The 13,005-nt window shown below is 49.5% G+C and overlaps 1 protein-coding gene across 6 annotated transcripts in view; it reads left to right on the top strand.

Annotated features, from left to right (window-relative positions):
* The window catches only part of TTK (TTK protein kinase), a 1,085,566-nt gene that overhangs the window by 989,093 nt on the left and 83,468 nt on the right, over positions 1-13,005 (top strand). The window lies entirely within an intron of this gene.

Raw genomic sequence — 13,005 nt, forward strand, 5'->3', positions numbered from 1 at the left:
TTAGCTCAGTAAAGTTACCTGTAATATGTTGGCGACATAAGCTGGGAAGAGGCACTCTCAGGTATTTCTCGCCATTTGACGGTTGGCCTATAGAGCTCAGTATATCACCGCTTCTGTTGAGCATATGATGACGTCAGCAGAGAAACAGTGGGAGTTGGTGAAGCTGCGAACTTCCACACGTCATAGTGGATGACCGTACGTAGGATAGCTGATACGGGAAACCCCAGGAAGAGAGAGGGGCTGGAGAGAGACGTCCGGCTAGAGCAAAGAACCCTTTAGCGTGCGAAAACAGACGTACGAACCCGGAAGATGGTGTAGCACCCTACGCAGGGGCTGGAGAGAGACGTCCAGCTAGAGCAAAGAACCCTTTAGCGTGCGAAAACAGACGTACGAACCCGGAAGATGGTGTAGCACCCTACGCAGTTCGTACAGAAACGAAGTAATAAACGGCAGATAATTCTCTGAACACCTCTGAACAGTTTTTTTTGTGTCGGAAGATTATAAAAATGCAAGGGTGCAATAATCAACCAAGAAAGGTATGCCATCGATGTTAGTTTCCGTCACCTGAAGCCTGCGAGCGGTGAAACAACCGTGCCTATTACAGAGGAAGCAGAAGGACAGCATGTGAAGTTAATGGTGGCGGTATCAGTTTATAGAGCTGGATCCTCAAGTTAAGGAAGAAAGCCGGAGCACAAAGGGACCGTAAAGCTACTTTGGTTCGGATGGCAAGGAAAGTGAGGTACCGCTATTGATGAGAAGCGGCACAACCAGTAACCTTTTCTTGAAGTGAATTGTTATGCAAAACTTGCTTTGAATTTGCCTGTGAGATGTATGAATGTCAGGAAATGTGAGCTAGCTGAGTAGCTGTACGTGGCTTGGTTTTCTATGTATTTAAGCATAACCGCTTGAGGAAGTTTAGAAAAGACTTTTATGGACATCTATCAGGCTCGTAGAAGTGGCACTGATGAACACAGTTTTTATATGGCAGATGCGTAAGAAGGTATTACATGATATGGGCATAAATGTGCTAGATGTAACACTTTGAGGAATTTCAGGGTACGTTGCAAATCGCAACATGACTTTTAGTGACATAAACGCCATTGTTGAGTTTGCTATTTTAATGCTGAATGTTTGAAGGTGATGTGTTCATAGTGTGAAGCACTTTTGGCCTGGGTGTTATGGAAGTAACAAGTTCGAGGAATTTCAGGGAAATGTATGGGTTTACATATTGGTGTGTTTTTGTAGGAAGGTTTATACGGTCGTCAAAAAGGGAACACTTACATGCGCGCAAGAATGGTATGTCAGTGTCTCCCGTCAGAAGTTTTGAAGTATTGAAGTTTGAAGTGATATCATCTCTCAAGGTGGTAATATCTGTAGTCTGAAGTGTAAGGTATTAAGTTCCCTACCAGTGTAGTTGGAGCCTGAAGCATATGTAGGGATAGCGTCCCACTGTGGTAGGGATAGCGTCCCATTATGAGTAGGGTGAAGGGATAGCGTCCCAGAGAGAAGGGATAGTTCCCCCTGTGAATAGGGATAGCGTCCCAAAGTGAAGGGATAGCGTCCCAAAACGTGAAGGGATAGCGTCCCATAGAGAAGGGATAGCGTCCCTCTGCGGATAGGGATAGCGCCCCAAAGTGAAGGGATAGCGTCCCAAAGTGAAGGGATATCGTCCCTCTGCGAAAAGGGATAGCGTCCCACTGCGCATAGGGATAGCGTCCCATTGTGAAAGGATAGCGTCCCACAGTGAAGGGATAGCGCGCATAGGGATAGCGTCCCATTTTGAGGGGATAGCGTCCCAAGGATGAGGGATAGCGTCCCACTTTTCAGGGGATCGGGTCTCGTTTGTGAAGGGATAGCGTCCCACTGTGAAGAAGATCATGTCCCATTGTGAAGGGATAGCGTCCCAGTGTCAATAGGGATAGCGTCCCACTGTGTGAGAAGTAATGTTTTTGAGTAGGTCAAAGTGTAAGGAGGGGGTTACTCCCATTATTTTGGTTAGTATCACGTTTGGTAGGGAGGATCCTTCCATATGTGCGTGGGTGACCGACACCATGGGGTCATTGGTGTCGCCCATATGTTTTGAGTTGCATCATCTCTAAAAGATGAAATTTCATCAGCATAGTTCTCCTTAGTGAAAGGTCCATTGAAGTTTACCTTGGGATGGGTCCTTTCTGGTTGTGTCATGTGAGGAGAGGTATGCATACGGTGAAATGTTTAGTTAGGTCCTTCAGCACAGCGTTTTCTTTCTTTTGGTTGTCTGTGTCTAGGAGGAGTGTGAACAAGTTAAGAATCTCTCTGACAGGTTGTCATCGAAAAGGGAAGAGATATGTTATGATATTGACTGCGCTGGACATCTTTTTGCATTGTCAATAGAAAGGGAGATGTGTTGTGATGTTACTTGTTGAGGGGACATCTTTTTGCATTGTCAATAGAAAGGGAGATGTGTTGTGAATGTGTTGTGATGTTACTTGTTGAGGAAGCATGAGATGGCTTGGAACACTGTGAGTTCATGGAATGTTTGACTATGAGCTTCGCTCCAGAGTTCCAATGCGAGCAGTTGAGCCTGGGTGATGGGACCCGGTGGTCCTTCTCTTGTAACAGCTTAAGTAACTCATAATAAAGAACTATCAAGTAACCATGAAGAAGAGTATGAAGTTACTTTACAACAATGGCGACGAGGATTACCAAGAACCAAGATAAGAAGTAAGCTGAGCTGTGGTGGGGGAGCAGCAGAAGAAGCAGAGAGACCACTGCCCCCAGCCATCCAAGTAAGTCCCATCACCCAGGGGGGGCTATTAGCGCAAGGGGTTAAGGACAGTAAGAAATAAGGGAGCGGAAGAAGCGAACCAGTGAAGCTCCTTAAGATAATTACAACCCCAAATAGTGATGCGCAGGCCCCATAAGTTGAAGCAGCCCATGAAGTAAACAAACCCCATTTGTGCCACAATCAGAAATGGTGTGGGGACAGTTAAAAGGAGGCCTTTATGAATGGAGTTGGCAGTCTGTAACGCAGTCTGACATTTGAGAGGCGCAGGGTGAAGTGCGCAAGCTGCGTGAGGAAGCCCCGGTGCCCCTGGAGAAGAGCGGCCCCTGTATCACAGCAAGATGAAGAAGGCTCCAATGTTGCTCGTTTATATACAAGTGTTTGGCTCAAGAAGATGAGAAGTAAATGATGCACACCAGTGAGGGTGCTGGGTGAAGATATGTCGCCCGTGAGCGACATAAGTGCAATTTAGAAGTAATGAAGTGTGCTCCCAGAGTGAGCCTGGAATGAGAATCCTTGTGTGCCAGGAGCGAAAGGCCGTTGGGGCTGCGGAGCTCCTTGAGATGTGGGACTCAAAGTACAAATGATGACGTCACTTTGGGTGTTCAGGGGTTGGCGTTTCAATGGAACCCTGACACTTGCTTTGTCAGAAGAGTTCCACGATCGGTGCAGAGTTCGGCACTTTGTTAAGAAATATGATGTACTCTCACTGTGTACTTATACAATGGGAAGGAGCCGGTTATGACTCGAGTAAAGGACCCAAAGAAACGTGCCAACGCCATGCCGTCATCATCAGGAAGTTTCGGTAAAGTGGTCCGGAAGGTTCTGTAAAGTGAAACCGATGATGCGTCGAATTAGAAGATCAGCTAAATAAAGGAAAAGGGCAACAAGGAAATATCTGAGGCGGAACAGTATGCGGCGCGGCACCCAAGTGTAGCAAAAGTGATTTGCAAGGGTGCAGTGAAAGAATTGAATGCGGATCCATTTGTCGTCATGACGCATCGAGAGAAGAGGTTTTGTGCGAGGTACTGAACGCTGACATGTTACAGATTGCTGGTTCCGGTGTATTAGAGTGGCGGACTGACATGTTACGCCGTTGAGAAAGCGGCTAGCGGCAGTGTTAATTTGTCTCAAAATGGAAGAGTACGGCAATCTGGCAGTGGTGCATCGGAGTGCCACAACAGCAGAGGAAGCGGAAGAACAACATGAAGCTTATGGCAGCAGCGTGATTACAGATCAGCAGCCACGAACGCTCGACACAACGAACTGGTTGTGTCATGTGATGTTACTTGTTGAGGGGACATCTTTTTGCATTGCCAATAGAAAGGGAGATGTGTTGTGATGTTACTTGTTGAGGAAGCATGAGATGGCTTGGAACACTGTGAGTTCATGGAATGTTTGACTATGAGCTTCGCTCCAGAGTTCCAATGCGAGCAGTTGAGCCTGGGTGATGGGACCCGGTGGTCCTTCTCTTTTAACAGCTTAAGTAACTCATAATAAAGAACTATCAAGTAACACTAAGAAGAGTATGAAGTTACTTTACAACAAAAAGCGGGGGTGGGGGCATCGGCCTCAGCATCAACTTCCCCTCCAGACGGTGAAAGAAAGAAGCTGGATGCGATGGGACGACGAGTTATCTCATCGGCGGCAACAGCGATTAAGGCGGCCAACGCCCTTGCGATCGTGGTCCGCGGTTAGGTAAGATTTCCACAGAGCTGGTAAATCTTCCTTTCCTGGTTCAACTCCAGAACCTTTTGCTTTTCTAGTGAGATATTTTTCATTAATACCTCAGTGAGTGGGAACCTTTTTCCACACTCACCTCATCTTTAACTCTTTTTATGGGTGTCATTTTTAAGACTCTCCGTAGTGTCTTTTTAAAGTTATCATGTCTAACAACTTATTGGCAATAAGTGCCTGTTGTTGCTGGGTTGCCCTAGGGGCTCCCCATTTAACTTTCGTGTGCTAACCTTGAGTGAACTACAGTTCCCAAGGGTAGAAAGGATCTTTGGATCCCTTTTACATTTTTATTCTGTGAAACCAGCACACCCCACCTTATGTGGAGTCTGGGGAGATGCAATGTATCCCCTTTCACATTTAAACTGTAACAATTCTGTTACAGTGACAAACTTACCTTTAATGGCTGGTGGCAGTGATACCTTTTACTAATTTGGTGCACCTTTACCGCTGGCTGTAATCACCACTGCAGTAAAGGCACATAAGGGTGCTCATTTTACCAAAATGGCCCCTGTCTTCTTTTTCTGCCATTTTAGTGTTTCTTATCATTTCTTGTTCCTTCCCCTGACATCCAGGCCAGGAAATTCCTTTGTTTGAGTTTTCTTTGGCGGGAGTCCCCTGGACTCCCCCACCCAGGCTCCAGTCACTGTAAGCACAGGAAGTGGGGGAGGAGTCCAAAACTTCCCCCTCCTTTGTCTCATGCGTTCCTTCAACTGGGCCTAATCCCTGTGGGGGGGGGTTGGCTGTCCTGATTGGACAACCAAACTCCCCTTTCTTGTAAAATGCGGGGAGAGAATGCAGAGGTTGTATTGCAGTTCCTGATAAATATTGTAAACCTGGAAGCTGAAGTGATGTCGACCACTGGAACAGAACACCGAAGAGGATGACGAAGGAAAAGCGGCAGGAATGATTTCCAGCGACCAGAGAGCCTGCTGTGTAACCGGAGCCTGCTGCAGCCCTTCCTTCCGATCAACCTGGGGTCTCTGTAAATGACGACCCGAACCCAGAGTCTCGTGAGACCCACTAGACTCAAGAAGACCTGCATTTTGAGCCATTCCACAGGTTGCTGCGACCTTGCGTTCTTGCAATACCCCACTACCCTGGGACCTCCAGCTACTGTGCAGTGCACGGTCTTCCGAATCTCGCTGAAACTTCATGGGCATCCTGGTCTATCTCCAGGGACACGAATCGAGTCCAAAAAGTCCCCTCAGAAGAGTGCTGGACCTTTTAAACGACGAGAATTCAACCACGATTTTCTGTCTTCTTCTGTGCTCCTTGAAAAGGCACCAAACTCGCAGAACCGCATTCAGCTGCGAGAAATCTTGCCTAGAGCCTTCTTCATCGATCCCTGCTGCAAAGTCCCTTCTGAGGTCTTGTGTTCCGTCTCCAGGACAAGGAATCCAGTGACCGGGTATTTGGCTGCAGTCCCTGAAATTTGCCTGCTGCAATCTCTTCTTCATTGCTGAGGTACTGTGTTGGCTTGGGTATATACTTACCTTAAGCCTGTTGGGATTTCTGTGTAGTCCTGGGGTGTTTTCTGTGATTGGGAGGTCCCTCGTCCAGTAGACCCAGTCCCACTGCTAGAATCCTGCTGGGGTGTCTTCTGTGAAGCCCCTGGACCCTCTTCTAACCCTAGAAGTAAAGTACTCACTTGTTTGCCAGTTTTCCAGAGGAAACTCTGACTTTTGCTACTAAAGAACTTATTCTAACACTGCCTGTTGGTCACTAGTCCTAGTGACCCCCCTTCTGCCACTGAGAACACTCATGCTCTAAGGGAAAGACTTTGAAGGGATTGGGACTTCTGCCTAGAAAAGAAATCAAGTGTTTACTTACTTGTAAAGAGTTGGTGGGTAACTGTAATTCTAAGAGTGACCAGTTACCAAAGTTCTTACTGATCTTGAATGTGTGATGCACTATTCTTAAAAGTATGGTTAACATCTTTTCTTCCTTAGCCACTGTTTTACCAGTCTAAAAGAAAGTAGATGTGAAGGTATTTTACTCTCCTGTGATTAGGTTGTGCCTCTTTACAAAAGTAATGTGTTGGTTTCACCAGATTATTCCTGTAGGGTAATTGTATGAGTGTCATCCAACTGTTGGTATCACCAGGTTAGTCCTGTTAGGATAAATGTATGAGTGTCCCCCAACTGGGTCTTGCTTCCCTTGACTTGCTGCTAGCCTGTCCTTAATAAGTCTACATTAGGTTGTTGCCTACCTAGAATAACTATTCAGTAAAGTGTGACATTGGGTTTTACTTTCCCCTTCATTGTGAAGTTAAAGTAAGTGGGTTTTACTTACCTTGTGTTAGCTGTGTGCCATCCAAAACAAGTTACCATTGCTTATCTTAATCTGGGGTTCCCTGATTTCCAAAGCATCTGTAATTGTATATTACATCCTTAGTTTTTACTCACCTGGTAGAACTGTGTTATGACAAAAGTAGTTATAGGTTTCTACTGCACCTAGAATAAGTGTTTCACTATTCACCAAAAGTATATTGTCCAGTTGACTGTTTGTGATTTGTTCCAAGAGTCACTGTACAACTGGAAGGGCCTACTGTCCTTGTATTACCTAAGTAATCTGAAAGTAACCATTGGTCTTTTACTCCCCAAAGAATAGGCTTGACCTATACTAAATGTGTATAACAAGGTTTTGACTTCCCTAGAACTACTGCTAGGTGTTCCAAATAAGGTCTATACTTGGGTCTGTGTACTTTCAAGTATAGTGTTGTGTTTTATATTGTGATTTTATATAATGTGTTAGTACTTACTTAACCCCTAGATTTATCTGGGCCTACTTGTATTTAAATAAATCCTTTATTGTTACAATACATAGTGTTTCAATGTTTCTTTGGATCATTTGTATTACAATTTTCACTTATACTGTATCTATTGCCCTCTCTCCCTCCTAAGATAAGCCTGGCTGCTCTGTCTACGCTACCCCGAACTCAGGTGGTACAACCTTATACTAAGAGTGGAGTCTTGTACTGCCTCAGTAGAATGGTTTTGCTAGGCCCTTAACTGGACTTCAGAAACACTGTCCTAACACCCGCTACGACAGGGAACTGTGGTACAAGATCGCCCCCCTGTTGGACTTCCTACCGGACGACAAGAGGGCTGAGGCCCTGGAGATCTTGCAGGAAGGTGAGGTGGCGTCGGACCACGCCATAACGGTGGCAACGGACATTGCCGACAACGGTTTCCGCCAGCTAGGCAACAGCGTTTGCCTTAGACGGCTAAGGTGGCTCAAGGCGACGGATTTCCGCCAGGACGTACAAACCAAGGTGTTGGACATGCCCTTTGACGGGAACAACCTGTTTGGGAAAACAGTGGATGAGTCCCTCCAAGCCATCAAGGCGGACACGGAGACGGCTCGAGCCCTAGGAGTTCTCCAGCAACGACAGCCATCCTTTCGGAACTCCGGAGGCAAGCAAGGTGCCTCCAAGGGATTCGGCGGTGGCTCCTCTACGTACCGCCAGGCGGCCCGCGCCTCATCGCAAGAAGCCTACAGGGGACGAGGCAAGTCGGGTGGAACCCGCCGTCGTTGCCAGGGAGGCCAAGGCGGCAAGGCGTCCTCCAAGCTAGACTGAACCGACTGTGGCGTCGGGCCCCCACCGAAGCACCCCAGTGGGAAGCCGGCTGGCGAAGTTAGTCAGCGTGTGGGAGTCCATCTCGACCGACCGATGGGTGCTGGACGCCCTGGCCCAGGGGCACACCCTCGAGTTTCTAAAAAAAGTGCCCCTGCATTCCTCCCGTGGCCAGGATGGAAAACCACGTCCCTCAACTACTACTGGAGGTAAGGGCGATGCTCAAGAAGGGTGCCATCGAGCTCATCCCAAAGAGGCTCCGGGGCTCTGGAGTATACTCAAGGTACTTCCTCGTGAAAAAGAAAACAGGAGGATGGTGGCCCATCCTGGACCTGCGACGACTGAACAAGTACATCAAGGCACAGAAGTTCCGGATGGTCACCCTCCAGCACGTGCTGGACAGCTCGAGGAGGGCGATTTCCTGTCGTCGTTGGATTTTGAGGATGCATACTTCCACATCCCCATTCTAAAAGGACACCGAATGCTCCTCAGATTCGTGGTCCAAGGACGGCACTACCAGTTTAAGGCCCTTCCGTTCAAATTGAATCCGGCACCCAGGGTTTTCACCGTGTGCCTCGCACCAGTAGCAGCGCGGCTTCGTCTGCAGGGGATCCACGTCTAACCCTACCTGGACGATTGGCTCATCCGTGCAGGGACAAGGGAGCTCGCCGTAGAACACACAGCGAAGACCGTCCAGCTGCTCTTGGACCTGGGGTTCTCCATCAACTTCCCGAAATCCCACCTGGTCCCCTCGCAAGTCGCATTGTTTCTGGGAGCCAAGCTCGACACAGTGGCGCGTCTGGCCTCGCCGTCGGAGGAAAGGACAAAGGCCATCCTGGGCAAGGTGCAGCGTCTGCTGGCCACAGACGTGGCCAGGGTGAGGTCCATCAAGTCCCTCCTCGGGATGATGTCCTCTTGCATATATCTTGTGCGCCTGTGCAGGCTTCGGATGCGCCCTCTACAGGAGTTCCTCAACGCCCGCTGGATCCAACCGGCGGGCAGCTTCGAGGACAGGATCCCTCTCAACGAGACCTTCTGACAAATGATCCGGTGGTGGGGCACCCACACTCATCTGGCGGCAGGGACAGACTTTCAGACCCCGGCCCACCAGGTAACGGTGACGACGAATGCCTCCCTGCGGGGGTGGGGGAGCACACATCTCAGAGCTTCACGCGAGAGGCCTCTGGCTCCCGGCGGAGAAGTCGCTCTACATCAACATCCTGGAGCTCCGTGCAGTGTTCTGGGCCCTCTGGTCTTTTCTCCCGTCCCTCAAGGGCAAGGTGGTGAGGATCTTCACCGACAACACCACCACGATGTTCTACATTCGGGAGCAGGGCGGAACCAGATCCCCTGCCCTATCCAAGGAAGCCCAGGATCTGTGGCATTGGGCCGTTACCCAAGGGATGTTTCTGGTGCCATTTCATCTGGCAGGGATAAACGCCATCGCCGACTCACTCAGCAGAGAGCTGCGCTCGTGCCACGAGTGGGAACTATGCCAGGATCAAATGGATCGACTCTTTCAGCGATAGGGCAAACCCCAGATCGACCTGTTCGCGACGAACTCCAAATGCCAGAGGTTCACCAGCAGGTTTCCCCGGCCGAGGACCATGGGCAATGCCTTCTCGTTCCCCTGGGACAGCCTGTTCCTATATGAGTTCCCTCCGTTGCCGTTGCTGCTCTGACTCATCAACCAGCTCAAGAGGTCCCAGTGCAAGATGATCCTAGTCGCGCCGGCGTGGCCGAGGCAGATCTGGTTCCCGGACCTTCTGGACTTTCAGCGTCCCCACCGGTCAAGCTGCCGACGAACGCAGATCTTCTTTCCAGAGAAGGAGGCGCCATTCTTCATCATGACCCGGAGTCCCACAACTTGCAGGCCTGGCTCCTGCAGCACTAGAGTTTGGAGGGTACGATATCCCGGCTGACTGCAGAGAGGTTCTTGCAAAGGCCAGGGCGTCTTCAACTCTGAAGTGCTACGGACATAAGTGGAAGTGGTTCTCTGTCTGGTGCCGTGCACAGAAGATCAACCCTCTGCGGATTACGGCACCTCAAGTGCTAGCATACCTACTGTCGCTGCCAAGGCTGGATTAGCTCACGCCTGCATCAAGATACATCTGGCAGCGATCTCCCGATACACCAGAACTACAGAACGGCCTTCCTTGTGGTCTCATCGGCTGGAGAAGGAATTTATGAAAGAACTGTTCCGATCGTTCCAGCCGGTGAAGGCTCCAGCCCCGGCATGGGAGCTCAACGTGGTGCTAACCAGGCTCATGGGGCCGCCATTCAAGCCTTTGCATTCGGCTCCTTTGAAGTTCCTGTCGTGGAAGACAGCATTCCTGGTGGCCATCACCTCCGCACGACGCGTGGGAGAGATTCAGGCCCTATCCTGCAAGCCCCCATACTTGACTTTTCACGATACAAGGGTAGTGCTGAGGACGCACCCCTCCTTCATGCCCAAGGTGCTGTCGGACTTCCATCTTAACGAGCCCTTGGTGTTACCAGTTTTCTTCCTGTCGCCTTCATCGCCGTCCGAGAGGACTTTGCACTCGCTGGATGTAGCTAGAGCGCTTAAGTTCTATGTGGACCGAAAAAAGTTTTCGGAAGACATCACAGCTGTTTGTGAACTTTGGACCTGTGAACCAGGGTAAGCCTCACTCGAATGCTTCCATTTCCAGATGGCTCTCCGGCTGCATCATGCACTGTCACCGGTTGGCAAACTGACCGATGCCCGGCCGTCCGAGAGCCCGTTCGACCAGAGCTTCGCTGCTACTACGGCGTTCTTGTCTGGTGTGCCCCTGCTGGACATCTGCAGGGCTGCTACGTGGAGGTCGACGCACACCTTCACGAGAATCTACTGCGTCGACCGGGATTCCAGGGAGGAGTCCAGGGTCGGCCAAGCAGTATTGCGCAACCTGTTCGCCTGAAGGTGGGCCTGGTGGGGAGGTAAGAGTTGCTTAATGTTGAGTTTATGTAATGCTTAATGTTGAGCCTTTTGCCACCTCCCTTGGTTGTGCATGTGTGTACTGCTATGTATTCTTATATTCATGAGCATGTGAATCCATGGCAGGCCCCATGCTGGAGAAGGAACAAGTTACTTACCTCTAACTGTTGTTCTCCAGCATGGGTCTGGCATGGATTCACATGCGAACCCTCCCTCCTACCCCTCTGCGGCTCTTCACTTGGTCATACTGCCACTTTACATGCTATCAAATCTGAAGATGGCTGCCAGAGGCGGGGCTTAGGGAGAGGGCAGTCATTGGCTGGGGGCAGTATGACCCAGAGACCAGTGATTGGTTACTACTGAGAAAGACAGATCAGAAACGAAACTGATACTGTTTTTTTTTTTTTTTTTTTTTTTTAACAAGGATTCCCGGCCTGATGACGGGGAATATTCAGGAGCATGTGAATCCTTGCCAGACCCATGCTGGAGAACAAAAGTTAAAGGTAAGTAACTTGTTCCTTTTTCTAAAGCAACAGGTTTTCCATCAGTCCTGTTGGTATGGGAGTCAAAAAAGCCAAACTCATGGGTTTGTAAGATCTGCGCTTCAGGAAGTCTGTCGCTCAGAACGATAAATGCTATTTGCACTCTGGTGCGATATTTGCGTTCACTCTGGGAGGCAGCTGAATCTGCTGGAGCTCTTCTTCCCCCGGGATTGCATAGCCCCATTTATGGAATTAGTACAAAATGGCATGGACACATTCTGGAGATCATTTTAACACTCCAGATTGTGTTGGGAGGACTTGCTACAGTAATCCGTAAACACTTAAAGGTCGTCTGGGAAAGGACAGTGTAGTTCTTCACCTTTGTCCACAAGTTGAAGGGTGACACCCGCGGTCCCATAGCATACGGTTACAATGACGGATCAGCTGCGCGCAAGGAGAAGAAGGAAAAGGAAAAGGACAAGAAGCCGCATCGGAAGTGATTCTGATCCCAGAGTGATTCCTATCATCGACATTCTTCCTCTTCCACTAAGAAGATGATCCACAGCTCCAAGGGCTCTCCGCAGAGGCCGGCTCGGGTACCTTTTCCAAAACAATCTTACACCCTGGAGGAATGTTAACGTTTTCACCTTAAGATGCTGTACATATTTGCCAATGCACCTTCGGTGACCATGCCATCAGCCTCAGCGCTGACAAGCCCCACTGCATCTGTTGTGACCGGCAGGGTACCTGCTGAGAAACACTCCTGCACGCCTATGGGCTCGGGCCTAGAGCCACATGCAGCCAAGTTTCCTCTGTGCCAACAGACCACACCTGTAGGCATCGTGGTCTCGGCATTGATTCTGGCTTTCTCAGCGCTGATAGGCATAGCGGACATCGGGGCTCCTCTGTAATGTGTTGCTCTCCCCATGAAACCTTTCATGTACATGGTCTATGGCATCTACGAGGAATGTGACTAGGTACCCTTTGGATTATTACCCTTGGTGTCTAGGGAGGATTGATATTTCTCTGAGGAGTTTTACAAAGGAGGTGAGGATGTGCTGGGGTTGTCTGAGGTCCTACAGTTTGCCAGTGGCCTCGATACTTCCCCCCCCCCCCCTGAAATTGACATTCTTCCAGCACCCACCCATGGTAAGCCTCAAGCCGCTTTTCAGCAGTTGATGGCTAAGGTGGGTGAGAATCTGGGGGTATCTGCTCCATCCCGAACTAGGATTCAGTATGAACTGTGATATTCTGGACAATGCCCCCAAGAAAGACACGCCTACCCTTCAGTGGTGGCAGTGGAGGCCCCGGTGCTGGAGTTGTGGGAAATGTCTGCTTCTGCTTTGGCAGTTGACAGGGAACTGGCAAAGAAGCACTGTCCTGCTCTATCGGTTCCAGCCTTTCTTTACTGTCCTTCCTCTCCAGGGAGCTTGGTACTTCTGGCTGCGACGAAATTGAAGACCTCCAGCTTCCCTTCCCTTCCACCTAACAGGGAAAGTAAGATCAC

This window comes from Ambystoma mexicanum, chromosome 4p (genome assembly GCF_040938575.1).
Source record: "Ambystoma mexicanum isolate Mex_15411 chromosome 4p, UKY_AmexF1_1, whole genome shotgun sequence".
NCBI classification, from domain to species: Eukaryota; Metazoa; Chordata; class Amphibia; order Caudata; family Ambystomatidae; genus Ambystoma; species Ambystoma mexicanum.